The sequence below is a fragment of the Hippocampus bargibanti genome, linkage group LG13 (assembly GCF_051943395.1).
Source record: "Hippocampus bargibanti isolate YZ-2025 linkage group LG13, ASM5194339v1, whole genome shotgun sequence".
NCBI lineage: Eukaryota > Metazoa > Chordata > Actinopteri > Syngnathiformes > Syngnathidae > Hippocampus > Hippocampus bargibanti.
The window spans coordinates 21,737,675-21,745,174 of NC_142746.1; the positions used below are offsets into that span (position 1 = coordinate 21,737,675).

At 40.4% G+C, this 7,500-nt stretch overlaps 1 protein-coding gene across 1 annotated transcript in view; it reads left to right on the forward strand.

The window, feature by feature from the left end:
- The first annotated feature begins 5,686 nt into the window (after positions 1–5,686).
- ikzf5 (IKAROS family zinc finger 5) overlaps positions 5,687–7,500 on the forward strand; it is a 10,708-nt gene continuing 8,894 nt past the window's right edge. The window contains 1 exon segment of the mRNA XM_089011971.1: positions 5,687–5,753. The gene's annotated coding sequence lies outside the window, so the exon portion shown is untranslated.

Here is a 7,500-nt window from a genome sequence, read left to right on the forward strand (position 1 = left end):
GCAATTGAAGCGCTAACAAAGCGCTAACATGGACAAAAGGCAAATGCTGCCCCCTGGTGGGAGGGAAAAAAACATTGCCAGAGTTCTGACCAGCGCTTTATCGGCACACCCCGGCAAGAAAAGCAGCAGGATATCGCAGACAAGCTTTATGCGGAACGTCTTTGTGCCGTTGTCGTCAATCCGTAAAGTTGAGAAAAATGGCCGCCTCCACAGTGGCTGCAACATTGATTGTCCTTCTTGCACTTTTAACTGGGACGAGCCATTAAAGCCCGTGAAGGCCACGCGTGGCGTTTTGCTTCCATTTTGAAGGACTGCATTTAACTTGTAAAGGAATTGGTGGCCCTGCGCTGACCCGCCGCGCTTTAATTGGGATTTTTGCGGCTATCGATTGCAGTGTGGCCGAGTGAATCTTGAATTACGGCACGATTAGCTTTTACTTGGGCAGCTCGCGCTCGATGTCGTCGCGCTTGATTGCGGGGAATGGCGTTACTTCCCGCGGAAACGGCAGACGACGGATTTTAGCGGCGAAGCGTGAGATCAATGTGTGCAAAAAGGAGATGTCTTGAAATGTTATTTGTTGACTATTGCGCATTCGCTCTTACTTGTTGCAATGGCGCCATTTTAATTTGAAATACAGTTCTACCTCGGTTTACGAAGCCCTTGGCTTACGAAGTTTTCGCTTTACGAACGTTCAATTTAGGAAAGTTTTACCTTGGCATACAAACTATTTTTTGGGATACACACAGAGCTGCCACAACGAGTGATGTGTCGTTCGCAAACGCTAACAGGAAAATGGCAGCCGGCTTGTTTTGATCCTCTATTCCCCGCCCCCAGTCGTCGGTTAAAGCCATGTGATTGGTCAAGAACGCAGCAGTGAGGGGGGGGGGGGATTTACAGACAGAGAGAGAGAGTGAAGCCATATGTGTGTGTGTGTGTGTGTGTGAGTGTGTGTGTGTGTGTGTGTGTATATATATATATATATATATATATATATATATATATATATATATATATATATATATATTATATATATATATATATATATATATATATATATATATATATATATATATATATATATATATATATAGGCTAATGTACTAGTATTCATTTATTTATTCATTCATTCACTCACTCACTCACTCACTCACTCACTTACTTATTTACCAACTTATTTATTTATGTATTTATTTATTCACTCACTCACTCACTCACTCACTCACTCACTCACTCACTCACTCACTCACTCACTCACTTACTTATTTACCAACTTATTTATTTATGTATGTATTTATTTATTTATTTATTCATTCATTCATTCATTCACTCACTCACTCACTCACTCACTCACTTACTTATTTACCAACTTATTTATTTATGTATTTATTTATTTATTTATTCACTCACTCACTCACTCACTCACTCACTCACTCACTTACTTATTTACCAACTTATTTATTTATGTATTTATTTATTTATTCATTCATTCACTCACTCACTCACTCACTCACTCACTTACTTACTTACTTGCTTACTTATTACTTACTTATTTACCGACTTATTTATCTACTTACTTACTTAGTTACTTACTTACGTATTTATTTATTGATCCATTTATTTATTTATTTATTTATGTATTTATTTATGTGTTTGTTTGTTTGTTTGTTTGGGACAGAGATCTAACCACCAAACCGGGCGAGGGCACCACCAACAAGAGAGCAATTTCTGTTATCCAAACAGCGAGCCACATATATGACGAGCCAACCTTTTCCCAAACTTTCTCTCCCCCCCCCCCACGCGTATTTTCTGTCGAAATAATATTCCGTCATCATTTAAAAGGTTGAAGACAGATGAAGCCATAAACACGTATAATTGAGAATCAAAGACCGATACATTTTAAACTGCGAGCCATTCTCTCCCCCCCTTTTTTTTTTTAGATGATGATCTATCGGCGTGGCAACAGCATGGAAATGGAAGAGATTATCGGGTTGGGGGGGGGGGGGTGGAAGATAGCGGCGGGTGGGGCAGGATGGAGGGAATTATAACGATAAATTTTCTAAACATACACCTTGATTATGCTTCGATTTTTTTTTTTTCAGAGGGCGGCGGAAAATGGAGGCTGATGACTCGCTGGCAAAATGGCGCCATAAAATAAGCCGGCTGCTCTTTTTGCCTGCCGAGCGTCGGCGTGCCTCGGGGTGCGCCGCCAAAAGTAGAGGCGGGAGGGGTTTTAGTGGAATGAATTGTGTAATTTATTGCAAATGTGCACACAGTGAGATTAGATCAGCATATCCCATCAGAGGAACAACAATCAATCAGCTTCTAGTTAACAGCTTGAAACACATCAAGCAGGGCGCCTAATGGCTTTCCAATTTAACAGATTGATAGACTTATCCGCTCCTCGGGGATGAATTAAGAAAATCCAGTACTCTCACGCAAGTTGTGGGGGGGGGGGGGGGGGGGCACTTTTTTTGACAGGATCTTTTCAACACGGACTTTTTTTTTTACGGTTTAGTGTGACGACAATCTGAAAAGCAGCTAAAAAAGAAGACAGAGTGTGTAAGGCGAAAAGTGTGTATCCCAAAAATTAATTTCCCATAGGAAACCATTAAAATGAGAATAATCCGTTCCCAGTTCCGTTCTTGACCAATCACGTGACTTTAACCCAAGACTGGGGGCGGGGAATAGAGGACCAAAACAAGCCACCTGCCATTTTCTTGCTAAGGGAACGGGCTCGTTTGCGAACGACACATCACTCATCGTGGCAGCTCCGTGTGTATCCCGAAAAATAGTTTGTATGCCAAGGTAACATTTTCATAAATGTAACGTTCGTTAACTGAAAAGTTCGTAAGCTAAGGGGTTCGTAAACCGAGGTATCTCTGTATGTTGATTTCCCTTTTTTTTAATGTTTCCGCCTGAAGAGCTGATTTGCGATTCAAATGAGGCGTCCGGGCTGTTGCAAGTGTGTCACATGTGCGAGGGAGAATGGGCTCATTTTAATGACCTGATTATGGCGGGTCATTTGGAAAGTGTGAAATCAAGGGAGCCATTGAAAGCCACTTAACAATATCAAATGTAATCGGGGTGAACTAAAAAAAAAAAAAAAACTGAATTGCACAACCCCAAAATGAACTTGTTAGTCTCATATCACTTGAAACGCACCATTGATTTTCCAACTCAATCAGTAACTATCAATGGGAAATGACATTGTGGATTTAGCATCCGTGTGGTTTTTGTTTGGGAGTCAACTTGAAGTAGTTGAAGTAGTAGTAATTGTAAGTGTATTTTATTTATTATTATTATTATTATTATTATTATTATTATTATTATTATTATTATACAAAAACAAAACAAAAACCATGAGTTCGTTACCGCCAAAATCACCTTACGTTTCTTTGTGGGTGCGTTTGGAAAAACACACAGGGAGCGCACTGTTTCACTAGAACCGTTCGTAAAAGTCCAAAAGTGTCGTTCGGCAGGCATTACATATGAAAACAGTTCATACACGAGCTGCTACATCCAGATTAATAATAATAATAATAATAATTTTAACGTTAAATAAAAAAAAGATAATCTGTGCGGGGGCTTTTGTGGCTACGGTTTCTGGGGTTGAATGCGTTTTAGTCGTCACGTTGGAATTTGTTGGTTAAGCTAATGCGGGTGAAGAGCATTGTCGCACGGTCATAAAATATTTCATGATTTATACGCGCGGGTGATGTGCTGGACGGACGGAGACTGATGTGGAGTCCCCTTGAGTCAGAAGCGGTTATTTATTGCTATTAAATGGTTAATTTTCCCGCGCCCCCTGCGAGGGTCTTGGAGGACATTAAAATGTGGCCAAGATAGAACTGTCACGGCTCGGCTCGCCATCTTTGATTTATTACGAAAGCAGTTTTGAGAGAGGCCTTTAGATTTTGGGCTGGTCCTAATCCCTGATTCCAGTTTTTGCTTTTGTAGTATCATTTTTTTATTAATATTTTGGGAGGGGGGTTTGAGGGGGTGTCGGGGGTCATACCCAGATGTTTTTTTTTTAACTCTGGAATTGTTTCATAAAACTGATCTGGAAAAGGAGCCGAAGAAACCGTTCGGAAAAAGGGGAAGACCAAAACCAAACAAGCTAACTACGTAGCGCTATCTTGAAAATTAGAGCGGGGTGGGTGGGGGGGGCGATGTTGGAGGTCATAGATGTTTTTTTTAACTCTCTGGATAATGTTTCATAAAACTGATCTGGAAAAGAAGCCAAAAAAACTGTTCGGAAAAAGATGAAGACCAAAACCAAACAAGCTAACTACGTAGCGCTAGCTTTAAAATAAGGGTGGTGGGTTGTAGCAGGGATGTGTGGATGATAGTTCCACACCTGAACTTTTTAAACTCTGGTCATTGCTTAATAAAATCGATCTGGAAAAGGAGGCTGAGAAACTCTTTGGGAAAAAAAAGGGAAAATCCAAAAACTAAACAGGCTAACTCCATAGCGCTAGCTTGAAAATTAGGGCGTCGTTATACCCAGAAGTTGCTTAAGTCTCTGGTCATTGTTTGATAAAATCGATCAGGAAAATGAGCCTAAAAAACTGTTTGGATAAAGGAAAAACCCAAAGAAGCTAACTCCATAGCGCTAGCTTGAAAATTAGGGAGGAGTGGGTGGCTTTGTTATACTCAGACGTTTTGTTATTGTTTAATCAAATCGATCTGGAAAGTGAGGCTAAAGAACTGTTTGGAAAAATGAAAAACCTAAATCCAAACAAGCTAACTCCGTAGCGCTAGCTTGAAAATTAGGCCATTGGTAATCCTAGAAGTTTTTTTTAACTCTCTGGTCATTGTTCAATAAGGAAAAGGAGCCTAAAAAATTTTTATAAAAGGAAAACCCCAAACCCAAACAGGCTAACTTGCTAACTTAGCGCTAGCTTGAACATTAGCAAATCACTTTTTCATAGATTGTAGATTGATAGATTGACAATTCATAAATTGTTTTAATTTGTTTTTATTTTTAACTGTTTGACGTATTTGCTAGCAATTTGTCAAAAAGCAACATATTGATTGTCGGTATAAAGCTAAGCGCTAATCAAACTAGCCCCGTTTTTTTCAATGAATGAAACACTGCCAACCAACATGGCGTGAGTAACAGGTGGGGGGGGGGGGGTACAGTTATTATTGAGCATTTGACTCGATGCGAAAAAGGGGGGCATTCTTCTCCCTGGCAGTATAAAGACCCCCGACGTTAGGCTAAGCGATCACGCCGTCCGTCTCCGCTAACGCTAATACCCGACTGGATGGAAGTCTTCCGTCAGCGCCGCCACATATTTGCGTTTCTATTTTCCGTTGATAGGGGGCAGAACCTGAAACATACGCTTTTACGCGCCCCCCCATTCGAAAGCCTGCCGTCGCGCCGAATTATTTACGAGAACTATTTGCCGCTTACTTACGTGGACTACTTATTTCTTCCGCCGCCGATCCATTTCCCGAAGGCCTCGGAGCTCGAAAGACATCTTCTCCGCGTCCGCGGGTCAGCCTGGCCAATTGAGCCCAGATTGGATGGCGGTCCGGAGCGGGATGAGAGGTACTGGTTGGCCTTTATTGTGTTGGGAGAGAAGGAGGAGGAATGCGGCGAAAATGCCCTGTGGAATGGTTCCTTTCAGGATGATAAAGAATCGCGCGGAAATAAGAAGCGACGTTAGCGAACCGAAGTCTGCAAAACCAGTCGGCAAATTGGCGCCGTTAGCGGCAGCGCGAAGGATCTCAAACCGGCGATATTTCAGGTTTGCTCCACAAATACGTCCAATGCAATCGCCTCGTAGGATTTTCTTCGGGCGTTGGATTGTTCGGGTAAAGAAGCTAAATCTAATATAATTAAATGAATAAATGTAATAAAAATAAATAAAATCAAATAAAATTAAATACAATTAAAAGTTCAACAAATATGTTAAAAATGAAATGAAATGAATTAAATTACATTAAATACAATTAAATGTAATTAAATTTAATTTAATTAAATTTAATAAAATAAAAATAAATTAAATCCAATTAAATTAATTAAATTAAAAGTGCAACAAATGCGGTTAAAATAAAATGAAATGAAATTCATTAAATTAAATTGAATTCAATACAATTAAATGTAATAAAATTAAATACCATTTACTTTAATACTATTAAATAGAACTAAATGACATTAAATAATATTAAAAGTGCAACAGATGTGGTTAAAAAGCATCACAAATGGCAAAAATGAAGGTATGCTGACAGAGGATGCGCACATTTTGCCCCCCCCCCCCCCCCAAAAAAAATACATCATTTATGCCAGCGAGAAATGTATATGGTGGGTTTAACCGCCGTGCACTAGGACACGGCACGATCACATTGGATTTTACACGCTGCGATTTGCTTATGATTGGACTCAAATACTTCCCACACAGCGCGCAAACCCCCCCCCCCCTCCCATCCGCCCCCCTTTGGCGTCTTTCATAACATACGAGATGAATGCCCCTAATTACCACGCAAAGATTTTGAATCCATTGAACAAAACTCCACAGCGTCGCTAATGTGAGTTCAACTTTGAGATGAATGAGGCCTCCCACATTATTGATCAAGCACAATCGGAACGGGAAAGATTTCCCTTCCGGCGGTAATATTCGCAATGCATCAATATCACAATTTCACAAAATGGTTCCATGTCCTCGGGAGGGCCCGCCGTGAAAGCCATGAAACCGGCTCCATTCTGTTCGGTGAGTCCACGGTGTCCAATTGACAGGTCAGAAGCGTCCGTTGATTGGATTCTTAGCTCATTCGTAAAAACGCTTTGGGGATCTTTGCCACTGACCACTTTTGATCTATCGGAGGTCAATTTTTAAGCGATCGTCGTCATCGATATGAAATTCCTCAGCAACACAAAAACAAAGCTCGGTTCCAGGTTCTGCGCCCGCCGACCCTCCCTGCAGGCATCGTTAGCCAGATGATGATGCGCCATAATGGAAGCGCTGACTGACCTTTGACCCCTCCCAACAACCCGCCCCACCATCGATCCGTCGGCCACGTCCAGATGGGCCTCCCCGAACCCAGTCAGCTGGAGAGGTGTTTAAAAGCCAACGCCCCGTTGCACGCCCGCCCGCGAGGCTACACGCTCATTAATTACATCATTTACCTGCGACAGTGACAAACCTGCCTGGCCACGCCGCATTTTATTTGGGTCGTGGTCCAGGTCCTGGATCAATGCTATTTGACGGGATTTTTATTTTTTTCTGTTTTTCATTTATTTTAATTTGTATTTATTTTTATTTTTATTTTTATTTTTATTTTTATTTTTATTTTTATTTTTATTTTTATTTTTATTTTTCCCATCAGGGTGTGTGGGGTTAATTTTTTTTCTAGTTTTGTTTTTTTTATTTGGCACTTTTTTTGCACTTTTTACCACATTATTTTGCATTGTTTACCAGATTTTTTGCACTTTTTTTGCACAATTTAATGTACTTCAATGTATTTTTATTTTTATTTTTATTTTTATTTTTATTT